Source organism: Coregonus lavaretus, assembly GCF_964263955.1.
Source record: "Coregonus lavaretus genome assembly, contig: HAP1_SCAFFOLD_2497, whole genome shotgun sequence".
Taxonomy (NCBI): domain Eukaryota; kingdom Metazoa; phylum Chordata; class Actinopteri; order Salmoniformes; family Salmonidae; genus Coregonus; species Coregonus lavaretus.
Window position 1 is genome coordinate 22029 of NW_028156899.1, and position 12404 is coordinate 34432.

Consider the following 12404-nt stretch of genomic DNA (forward strand, 5'->3'; position numbering starts at 1 on the left):
TTAGCTTATAGACTTTTCAAAGGAGACCGAAGGTTGTCAGTTGACAGGCAGCTAACGTTAACTAGCTAAGCCAGACTAGACAGTTTGCGAGACAGATTTGCAACGTGTGTGGATGCTGTGTTAGCCAGTAGCCACCAATTGGAACTAGCCTTCTGGAGCCTTTTAGCTAAATGTCACTGTGTGCTTTTGTCGCAGCGGAGAGGTTGTGTGGTCGACGAGATGCCCATGGACAGCGCGGCGGAACTCCTCAAGTACTATGAAGTCTACGAGACCATCGGCTCGGGTGAGACATCCCGACGCAAACCACCGCATCCATACCCGGCACAACCACCCCATACCTGACACAGGAGGAACCTGGAGTGTGTGTGTTCATTCATGCAGCTCTGTGTGCATGTAGCTGTGTGTGGTCTGTGTCTGGTCCCTGTGTGTGTGTGTTATCCGTTCTGACCTGTGTGTGTGTCTTATCTGATCTGCTATGCAGCTGGGTGTGTTGTGTGTCCATCGGGAGGCTTTGCTAAGGTCAAGCTGGGTGTGTTGTGTGTCCATCGGGAGGCTTTGCTAAGGTCAAGCTGGGTGTGTTGTATGTCCATCGGGAGGCTTTGCTAAGGTCAAGCTGGGTGTGTTGTATGTCCATCAGGAGGCTTTGCTAAGGTCAAGCTGGGTGTGTTGTGTGTCCATCGAGAGGCTTTGCTAAGGTCAAGCTGGGTGTGTTGTGTGTCCATCAGGAGGCTTTGCTAAGGTCAAGCTGGGTCGCCACATCCTGACAGGAGAGAAGGTGGCCATTAAAATCATGGAGAAGAAGGAACTGGGGGTGAGTCTCCCTCCCTCTCTCTCTCATCTCTTTCTTCCTCTCTCTCTTCCTCCCTCTTTCGCTCTCGTTCCCACTCTCTCGCTCTCTCCCTATTTCATTCTCTCTCTTCCTGTCTCTCTCTCGCTCTCGCTCTCTCTCTCTCTCTCTCTCTCTCTCTCTCTCTCTCTCTCTCTCTCTCTCTCTCTCTCTCTCGCTGTCTCTCTAATATTTACTGTGTTTTTACTGTGGTGGTTTTAATCAAATGTGAATGGCTTGTTAAAGAAACACAAAGTTTAAAAAATATATATATATATATTTTCTTCTGTGCAGGAGGACCTTCCTCGTGTGAAGGTGGAGATAGAGGCCATGAAGAGTCTTAGCCATCAGCATGTCTGTAGGCTGTACCATGTGATTGAGACTAATACCAAGATATACATGGTGCTGGAGGTAGGACCCACACACATCAGCATATATGTAGACTGCACCATGATATAGACTAATACCAAGATATACATGGTGCTGGAGGTAGGACCCCCACACATCAGCATATCTGTAGACTGCACCATGATATAGACTAATACCAAGATATACATGGTGCTGGAGGTAGGACCAACACATCAGCATGTCTGTAGACTGCACCATGATATAGACTAATACCAAGATATACATGGTGCTGGAGGTAGGACCAACACATCAGCATGTCTGTAGACTGCACCATGATATAGACTAATACCAAGATATACATGGTGCTGGAGGTAGGACCAACACATCATCATATCTGTAGACTGCACCATGATATAGACTAATACCAAGATATACATGGTGCTGGAGGTAGGACCCCCACACATCAGCATATCTGTAGACTGCACCATGATATAGACTAATACCAAGATATACATGGTGCTGGAGGTAGGACCCCCACACATCAGCATGTCTGTAGACTGCACCATGATATAGACTAATACCAAGATATACATGGTGCTGGAGGTAGGACCCCCACACATCAGCATATCTGTAGACTGCACCATGATATAGACTAATACCAAGATATACATGGTGCTGGAGGTAGGACCCCACACATCAGCATGTCTGTAGACTGCACCATGATATAGACTAATACCGTCTGTCTGTCTGTCTCCTCCTCCAGTATTGTCCAGGAGGAGAGCTGTTTGACTACATCATAGCTAAGGACCGTCTGTCTGAAGAGGAGACCAGGGTGTTCTTCAGGCAGATCGTCTCAGCGCTGGCCTACGTCCACAGCCAGGGGTACGCCCACAGAGACCTCAAACCGGTAGGTAACCAGGGATATGCCCACAGAGACCTCGAACCGGTAGGTAACCAGGGATATGCCCACAGAGACCTCGAACCGGTAGGTAACCAGGGATATGCCCACAGAGACCTCAAACCAGTAGGTAACCAGGGATAAGCCAACAGAGACCTCAAACCAGTAGGTAACCAGGGATAAGCCCACAGAGACCTCAAACCGGTAGGTAACCAGGGATACGCTCACAGAGACGTCAAACCTGTAGGTAACCAGGGATAAGCCCACAGAGACCTCAAACCGGTAGGTAACCAGTGATACGCTCACTGAGACCTCAAACCGGTAGGTAACCAGGGATACGCTCACAGAGACGTCAAACCTGTAGGTAACCAGGGATAAGCCCACAGAGACCTCAAACCGGTAGGTAACCAGGGATACGCTCACAGAGACGTCAAACCTGTAGGTAACCAGGGATAAGCCCACAGAGACCTCAAACCGCTAGGTAACCAGGGATACGTCCACAGCGATATAAGCTCACCTGGGATACGTTCACAGCGGATACACTCATTGCTAAAATCATGAACTATCCCTTTAAAATGACTCTGAGCCAAGCAGCCAAATGATGAAAACAAGTGATTTTAACTTTAAGATTGCATGAATTATACATTAATTATACAAATACTGACTTTAAAGGTTGACTTTGGGGAAAAAAAAGCTAAAATAACAGCTTTAAACTGTGTAACTGATCAATGCACCATCATACCAGGTCATTTAATGCTTAAAAACAAACAACAAATGGATGTGCCATTTCTTACCGATCTGTACAGCTTCCCTCTAAATACAAAATACAGTGGCTAGCTTAGCTAACGAACTAGCTACGACACATCAACACATACTGGAGGAGTTACTGGCTAGCTACAGTGGCTAGCTTAGCTAACGAACTAGCTACGACACATCAACACATACTGGAGGAGTTTACTGGCTAGCTACAGTGGCTAGCTTAGCTAACGAACTAGCTACGACACATCAACACATACTGGAGGAGTTACTGGCCAGCTACAGTGGCTAGCTTAGCTAACGAACTAGCTACGACACATCAACACATACTGGAGGAGTTACTGGCTAGCTACAGTGGCTAGCTTAGCTAACGAACTAGCTACGACACATCAACACATACTGGAGGAGTTACTGGCTAGCTACAGTGGCTAGCTTAGCTAACGAACTAGCTACGACACATCGATGAACCAGTAAAGGCACGCCCCAAAATTAAAGAAAGGGGCGGTGTTGGACCATTTACAATTGCTCTGCCACGGGGTCAAAGATCATTTCCAGACTTTTTTTGGGATTAAAATCAATATTGTGATCCGACAATCTTCTTTACAGACATATACATTGTTTAGAAGACAGATGGAAGTTTCTTATATAAACATGACTTCCTTAGTTCAGGTGGTCTCTGACCAATAGAGTATGTTACAATCGCCCCCCACTCTCCCCTACTGGCTGCTTACTGCATTAGTTTTTACTGAACAGTCCATACTAAATACTATGTAGTATGATTAGTACACAGTATGTACTGCAGGCCTGTCAGTACCTTCAGTAGTAGGGAAGACAGATTTGGGACAAGGCCTGTCAGTACCTTCCCTAGTAGGGAAGACAGATTTGGGACAAGGCCTGTCAGTACCTTCAGTAGTAGGGAAGACAGATTTGGGACAAGGCCTGTCAGCACCTTCACTAGTAGGGAAGACAGATTTGGGACAAGGCCTGTCAGTACCTTCAGTAGTAGGGAAGACAGATTTGGGACAAGGCCTGTCAGTACCTTCAGTAGTAGGGAAGACAGATTTGGGACAAGGCCTGTCAGTACCTTCAGTAGTAGGGAAGACAGATTTGGGACAAGGCCTGTCAGTACCTTCAGTAGTAGGGAAGACAGATTTGGGACAAGGCCTGTCAGTACCTTCACTAGTAGGGAAGACAGATTTGGGACAAGGCCTGTCAGTACCTTCAGTAGTAGGGAAGACAGATTTGGGACAAGGCCTGTCAGCACCTTCACTAGTAGGGAAGACAGATTTGGGACAAGGCCTGTCAGTACCTTCAGTAGTAGGGAAGACAGATTTGGGACAAGGCCTGTCAGTACCTTCAGTAGTAGGGAAGACAGATTTGGGACAAGGCCTGTCAGTACCTTCAGTAGTAGGGAAGACAGATTTGGGACAAGGCCTGTCAGTACCTTCACTAGTAGGGAAGACAGATTTGGGACAAGGCCTGTCAGTACCTTCACTAGTAGGGAAGACAGATTTGGGACAAGGCCTGTCAGTACCTTCACTAGTAGGGAAGACAGATTTGGGACAAGGCCTGTCAGCACCTTCAGTAGTAGGGAAGACAGATTTGGGACAAGGCCTGTCAGTACCTTCAGTAGTAGGGAAGACAGATTTGGGACAAGGCCTGTCAGCACCTTCACTAGTAGGGAAGACAGATTTGGGACAAGGCCTGTCAGTACCTTCAGTAGTAGGGAAGACCGATTTTGGGACAACACCTGTCAGCACCTTCAGTAGTAGGGAAGACATTTCAGACACTATATTAAAATGCAGTTGATGACAGTGCTGAATGCAGTTGTTGTTGCTAGTGGTGACGGTGCTGAATGCAGTTGTTGTTGCTAGTGGTGACGGTGCTGAAGGCAGTTGTTGTTGCTAGTGGTGACGGTGCTGAATGCAGTTGTTGTTGCTAGTGGTGACAGTGCTGAATGCAGTTGTTGTTGCTAGTGGTGACGGTGCTGAAGGCAGTTGTTGTTGCTGCTAGTGGTGACGGTGCTGAAGGCAGTTGTTGTTGCTAGTGGTGACGGTGCTGAAGGCAGTTGTTGTTGCTAGTGGTGACGGTGCTGAATGCAGTTGTTGTTGCTAGTGGTGATGGTGCTGAATGCAGTTGTTGTTGCTAGTGGTGACGGTGCTGAATGCAGTTGTTGTTGCTAGTGGTGACAGTGCTGAATGCAGTCGTTGTTGCTAGTGGTGATGGTGCTGAATGCAGTCGTTGTTGCTAGTGGTGATGGTGCTGAATGCAGTTGTTGTTGCTAGTGGTGACGGTGCTGAATGCAGTTGTTGTTGCTAGTGGTGACAGTGCTGAATGCAGTCGTTGTTGCTAGTGGTGATGGTGCTGAATGCAGTTGTTGTTGCTAGTGGTGACGGTGCTGAATGCAGTCGTTGTTGCTAGTGGTGACGGTGCTGAATGCAGTCGTTGTTGCTAGTGGTGACGGTGCTGAATGCAGTCGTTGTTGCTAGTGGTGACAGTGCTGAATGCAGTTGTTGTTGCTAGTGGTGACAGTGCTGAATGCAGTCGTTGTTGCTAGTGGTGATGGTGCTGAATGCAGTTGTTGTTGCTAGTGGTGACGGTGCTGAATGCAGTCGTTGTTGCTAGTGGTGACGGTGCTGAATGCAGTCGTTGTAAGCCACACAGACTTGCTTTGGTTAAACACTGCTGTTGGTTCAGTGATCAGGTGGTATATATTTAATACATGTATATAACTACCGTTAATGCTTCTCTCTCTGTCTCGCTCCCTCCCCTCCCTCCCTCCCTCCCTGCCTCCCTGCCTGCCTCCCTCCCTCCCTCCCTGCCTCCCTCCCTCCCTGCCTCCCTCCCTCCCTGCCTCCTCCCTCCCCTGCCTCCCTCCCTCCCTGCCTCCCTCTCTCCCTGCCTCCCTCTCTCCCTGCCTCCCTCTCTCCCTCCCTCCCTCCCTCCTCCCTCCCTCCCTCTCTCCCTGCCTCCCTTCTCCCTGCCTCCCTCCCTCCCTCCCTCCCTCCGTTCTCCCTCTCTCCCTCTCTCCCTCTCTCCCTCCCTGCCTCCCTCCCTCCCTGCCTCCCTGCCTCCCTCCCTGCCTCTCTCCCTCCCTCCCTCCCTCCCTCCCTGCCTCCCTCCGTTCTCCCTCTCTCCCTCCCTCAGGAGAACCTGTTGATAGATGAAGACCACAATCTGAAACTGATCGACTTTGGGTCTCTGTGCCAAACCTAAGGTAACCCCACTGACACACACACTGTCATGTTGTCTCAGTGATATGTGTCAAGACTTAGTGGTCATTGATAAATACATTTATTGATTTGATTTAATGTGTTCTGTGTGCTAAGTCCAGCCTAATCACGGTGTGTGTTATAGGGGGGGGGGGGGGGGGGGGTCTGAGCTATGAGTTGATGACGTGTTGTGGGAGTCCAGTCTAATCACTGTGTTATAGGGGGGGGGGTCTGAGCTATGAGTTGATGACGTGTTGTGGGAGTCCAGTCTAATCACTGTGTTATAGGGGGGGGGGTCTGAGCTATGAGTTGATGACGTGTTGTGGTGGTCCAGTCTAATCACTGTGTTATAGGGGGGGGGTCTGAGCTATGAGTTGATGACGTGTTGTGGTGGTCCAGTCTAATCACTGTGTTATAGGGGAGTCTGAGCTATGAGTTGATGACGTGTTGTGGTTGTCCAGTCTAATCACTGTGTTATAGGGGGGGGGTCTGAGCTATGAGTTGATGACGTGTTGTGGTGGTCCAGTCTAATCACTGTGTTATAGGGGGGGTCTGAGCTATGAGTTGATGACGTGTTGTGGGAGTCCAGTCTAATCACTGTGTTATAGGGGGGTCTGAGCTATGAGTTGATGACGTGTTGTGGTGGTCCAGTCTAATCACTGTGTTATAGGGGGGGGGTCTGAGCTATGAGTTGATGACGTGTTGTGGGAGTCCAGTCTAATCACTGTGTTATAGGGGGGGGGGGGGTCTGAGCTATGAGTTGATGACGTGTTGTGGTGGTCCAGTCTAATCACTGTGTTATAGGGGGGGGGTCTGAGCTATGAGTTGATGACGTGTTGTGGTGGTCCAGTCTAATCACTGTGTTATAGGGGGGGGGGGGTCTGAGCTATGAGTTGATGACGTGTTGTGGTGGTCCAGTCTAATCACTGTGTTATAGGGGGGGGGGGTCTGAGCTATGAGTTGATGACGTGTTGTGGTGGTCCAGTCTAATCACTGTGTTATAGGGGGGTCTGAGCTATGAGTTGATGACGTGTTGTGGGAGTCCAGTCTAATCACTGTGTTATAGGGGGGGGTCTGAGCTATGAGTTGATGACGTGTTGTGGTGGTCCAGTCTAATCACTGTGTTATAGGGGGGGGGGGGTCTGAGCTATGAGTTGATGACGTGTTGTGGTGGTCCAGTCTAATCACTGTGTTATAGGGGGGGGGTCTGAGCTATGAGTTGATGACGTGTTGTGGTGGTCCAGTCTAATCACTGTGTTATGGGGGGGGGGGGGGTCTGAGCTATGAGTTGATGACGTGTTGTGGTGGTCCAGTCTAATCACTGTGTTATAGGGGGGGGGGTCTGAGCTATGAGTTGATGACGTGTTGTGGGAGTCCAGTCTAATCACTGTGTTATAGGGGGGGGGTCTGAGCTATGAGTTGATGACGTGTTGTGGGAGTCCAGTCTAATCACTGTGTTATAGGGGGGGGGTCTGAGCTATGAGTTGATGACGTGTTGTGGTGGTCCAGTCTAATCACTGTGTTATAGGGGGGGTCTGAGCTATGAGTTGATGACGTGTTGTGGTGGTCCAGTCTAATCACTGTGTTATAGGGGGGGGGTCTGAGCTATGAGTTGATGACGTGTTGTGGTGGTCCAGTCTAATCACTGTGTTATAGGGGGGGTCTGAGCTATGAGTTGATGACGTGTTGTGGTGGTCCTGTCTAATCACTGTGTTATAGGGGGGGGTCTGAGCTATGAGTTGATGACGTGTTGTGGTGGTCCTGTCTAATCACTGTGTTATAGGGGGGGGGGTCTGAGCTATGAGTTGATGACGTGTTGTGGTGGTCCAGTCTAATCACTGTGTTATAGGGGGGTCTGAGCTATGAGTTGATGACGTGTTGTGGTGGTCCTGTCTAATCACTGTGTTATAGGGGGGGGGTCTGAGCTATGAGTTGATGACGTGTTGTGGTGGTCCAGTCTAATCACTGTGTTATAGGGGGGGGGTCTGAGCTATGAGTTGATGACGTGTTGTGGTGGTCCAGTCTAATCACTGTGTTATAGGGGGGTCTGAGCTATGAGTTGATGACGTGTTGTGGTGGTCCAGTCTAATCACTGTGTTATAGGGGGGGGGGGGTCTGAGCTATGAGTTGATGACGTGTTGTGGTGGTCCAGTCTAATCACTGTGTTATAGGGGGGGGGGGGGGGGGGGGGGTCTGAGCTATGAGTTGATGACGTGTTGTGGTGGTCCTGTCTAATCACTGTGTTATAGGGGGGGGGTCTGAGCTATGAGTTGATGACGTGTTGTGGTGGTCCAGTCTAATCACTGTGTTATAGGGGGGGGTCTGAGCTATGAGTTGATGACGTGTTGTGGTGGTCCAGTCTAATCACTGTGTTATAGGGGGGTCTGAGCTATGAGTTGATGACGTGTTGTGGTGGTCCAGTCTAATCACTGTGTTATAGGGGGGTCTGAGCTATGAGTTGATGACGTGTTGTGGTGGTCCAGTCTAATCACTGTGTTATAGGGGGGGGGGGGTCTGAGCTATGAGTTGATGATGTGTTGTGGTGGTCCAGTCTAATCACTGTGTTATAGGGGGGGGGGGGGGGGGGTCTGAGCTATGAGTTGATGACGTGTTGTGGTGGTCCAGTCTAATCACTGTGTTATAGGGGGGTCTGAGCTATGAGTTGATGACGTGTTGTGGTGGTCCAGTCTAATCACTGTGTTATAGGGGGGGGGGTCTGAGCTATGAGTTGATGACGTGTTGTGGTGGTCCAGTCTAATCACTGTGTTATAGGGGGGGTCTGAGCTATGAGTTGATGACGTGTTGTGGTGGTCCAGTCTAATCACTGTGTTATAGGGGGGTCTGAGCTATGAGTTGATGACGTGTTGTGGTGGTCCAGTCTAATCACTGTGTTATAGGGGGGGGGGGGTCTGAGCTATGAGTTGATGATGTGTTGTGGTGGTCCAGTCTAATCACTGTGTTATAGGGGGGGGGGGGGGGGGGGGTCTGAGCTATGAGTTGATGACGTGTTGTGGTGGTCCAGTCTAATCACTGTGTTATAGGGGGGTCTGAGCTATGAGTTGATGACGTGTTGTGGTGGTCCTGTCTAATCACTGTGTTATAGGGGGGTCTGAGCTATGAGTTGATGACGTGTTGTGGTGGTCCAGTCTAATCACTGTGTTATAGGGGGGTCTGAGCTATGAGTTGATGACGTGTTGTGGTGGTCCAGTCTAATCACTGTGTTATAGGGGGGTCTGAGCTATGAGTTGATGACGTGTTGTGGTGGTCCAGTCTAATCACTGTGTTATAGGGGGGGTCTGAGCTATGAGTTGATGACGTGTTGTGGTAGTCCAGTCTAATCACTGTGTTATAGGGGGGGGTCTGAGCTATGAGTTGATGACGTGTTGTGGTGGTCCAGTCTAATCACTGTGTTATAGGGGGGGGGGTCTGAGCTATGAGTTGATGACGTGTTGTGGTGGTCCTGTCTAATCACTGTGTGTGTTATAGGGGGGGGGTCTGAGCTATGAGTTGATGACGTGTTGTGGTGGTCCAGTCTAATCACTGTGTTATAGGGGGGGTCTGAGCTATGAGTTGATGACGTGTTGTGGTGGTCCAGTCTAATCACTGTGTTATAGGGGGGGGGGGTCTGAGCTATGAGTTGATGACGTGTTGTGGTGGTCCAGTCTAATCACTGTGTTATAGGGGGGTCTGAGCTATGAGTTGATGACGTGTTGTGGGAGTCCGGCCTATGCTGCTCCAGAACTCATCCAGGGGAAAGCCTACATCGGCTCTGAGGTGAGACACCCGGGGGGGGGGATATAATATGTGTGTGTGTGTGTGTGTGTGTGTGTAATGTGTGTGTATAATGTGTGTGTGTTGTGTTACCAGGCTGATGTGTGGAGTATGGGGGGTGGGGTAGCTGTTTCCTCTGCTGTGTATGTGTATAATGTGTGTATAATGTGTGTGTGTGTGTATAATGTGTGTGTGTGTGTAGAATGTGTGTGTGTGTGTATAATGTGTGTGTGTGTATGTGTGTTGTGTTTCCAGGCTGATGTGTGGAGTATGGGGGTGTTGCTGTTTGCTCTGCCTGTGTGGATATCTGCCCTTTGATGACGACAACTCTATGGTGCTCTACAGGAAAATCACCGTAAGATAGTGTGTGTGGTGTGTGTGTCTGTGTGTGTGTGTGTGTGTGTGTCTGTGTGTGTCTGTGTGTGTGTGTGTGTGTGTGTGTGTGTGTGTGTGTGTGTGTGTGTATTGGTGTAGTTACATGGTTGTCACCAAGGTATCTAAGGTAACATGACAGGTTGTTTACCAAATGGTTCAGCCAGTTCCTGGTTTTAGGACGGCCCACAATTTCTGAATGGAAACACGGCCTGACATTTAGCGCCTACAACATAGTTCATAACTTTTTCTCTGTAGAAACGGTTCAACCATGATTGTCTTCAGTTAGTTTTCTCTGTAGAAACGGTTCAACCATGACTCTTTTCTCTGTAGAAATGGTTCAACCATGATTGTCTTCAGTTCGTTTTTCTCTTTTGCACAGCTAAATATTTGGGAGCATAATGAAAGCAAGATTCAAAGCCCTAGTGTGAACTAACCTCCATGTTGTTTTAGAGAGGTAAATACCTCAACCCTCACTGGGTGTCTCCTGGGAGCATCCTGCTACTCAACCAGATGATGCAGGTACACAACTCCTCTCACACCTCTCTCTCTCTCTCTCTCTCTCTCTCCCTCTCTTGCTCTCTCTCTCTCTCTCTGTCTTGCCTCTCTCTCTCTCTCTCTCTCTCTCTCTCTCTCTCTGTCTCTCTCTCTCCTTCTCTCCCCCTCTCCCCTCCCCCTCTCTCTCTCTCCTCTCTCTCTCTCTCTCTCTCTCTCTCTCTCTCTCTCTCTCTCTTTCTCTCTGTCTCTCTTTCTCTCTGTCTCTGTCTCTCTCCTCTCTGTCTCTCTCTCTCTCCTGTCTGTCTCTGTCTCTCTGTCTCTGTCTCTCTCTCTCTGTCTTCTCTCTCTCTCTCTCTTTCTCTCTGTCTCTCTCTGTCTCTCTGTCTCTCTGTCTCTCTGTCTCTCTGTCTCTCTCTCTCTCTCTCTCTCTCTCTCTCTCTCTCTCTCTCTCCTGTCTCTCTCTCTTCTCTTTCTCTCTCTCTCTCTCTGTCTCTGTCTCTCTCTCTCTCCTGTCTCTCTCTCTCTCTGTCTCTCTCTCTCTCTCTCTGTCTCTCTCTCTCTCTCTGTCTCTCTGTCTCTCTCTCCTGTCTCTCTGTCTCTGTCTCTCTCTCTGTCTGTCTGTCTCTGTCTCTGTCTCTCTTGCTCTTTGATGTTGACATATGATCAGGTTGTGTATAGTAGTTATTGATTGATTGTGTGTGTGTGTGTGTGTGTGTGTGTGTGTGTGTGTGTTTAGGTGGATCCTAAGCGTCGTGTGACCGTCAGACAGCTCCTAGACCACCCCTGGATGATATCTGGCTATGGCAGCCCAGTAGAGTGGCACAGCAAGCAGCCTGTAAGAATACAACACCTACACACACACACATACACACCCCTACACACACCTACACACACCTAAGAACACCCCTACACACACCTACACACACCTACACACACCTACACACACCTACACACACACCTAAGAACACACACCTACACACACACCTACACAACCTACACACCTACACACCTACACACACACCTACACACACCTACACACACACCTACACACACCTACACACACCTACACACACCTACACACACACCTACACACCCCTAAGAACACACCTACACACACCTACACACACCTAAGAACACACCTAAGGACACTTAAACACACCTAAGAACACACCCCTAAACACACACCTACACACACCTACACACACACCTACACACACCTACACACACCTAAGGACACACCTAAGGACACACCTACACACACACCTAAGGACACACCTAAGGACACACCTAAGGACACACCTAAGGACACACCTAAGGACACACCTAAGGACACACCTAAGGACACACCTAAGGACACCCCTAAGGACACCCCCCTAAGGACATTTAGATCAGTGTTACAGGTTTTGAGTTTCCCATGTGAGGTTGGACATTCAGAGTGTTTAGCACGTAGGGCACAGTTTGGTGTCACCTCGTCAGTCAGTAGGCGTTTCACCTGTGCTGGTTGCCATCTCGTTAGTGGGAAGGCGTTTCACCTGTGCTGGTTGCCATCTCGTTAGTGGGAAGGCGTTTCACCTGTGCTGGTTGCCATCTCGTTAGTGGGAAGGCGTTTCACCTGTGCTGGTTGCCATCTCGTTAGTGGGAAGGCGTTTCACCTGTACTGGTTGCCATCTCGTTAGTGGGAAGGCGTTTCACCTGTGCTGGTTGCCATCTCGTTAGTGGGAAG

The 12404-nt window shown here is 49.3% G+C and overlaps 1 pseudogene across 1 annotated transcript in view; it reads left to right on the plus strand.

Moving 5' to 3' along the window:
* Positions 1–218: 218 nt before the first annotated feature.
* Positions 219–12404, plus strand: part of LOC311119597 (maternal embryonic leucine zipper kinase-like) — a 31141-nt pseudogene continuing 18955 nt past the window's right edge. Inside the window, exons 1-9 of the transcript in view lie at positions 219–283; positions 726–811; positions 1121–1237; positions 1938–2081; positions 5976–6045; positions 9722–9826; positions 10067–10166; positions 10637–10705; positions 11418–11516. The product of the transcript in view is annotated as a maternal embryonic leucine zipper kinase-like (transcript). The remainder of the gene's footprint in view (positions 284–725; positions 812–1120; positions 1238–1937; positions 2082–5975; positions 6046–9721; positions 9827–10066; positions 10167–10636; positions 10706–11417; positions 11517–12404) is intronic.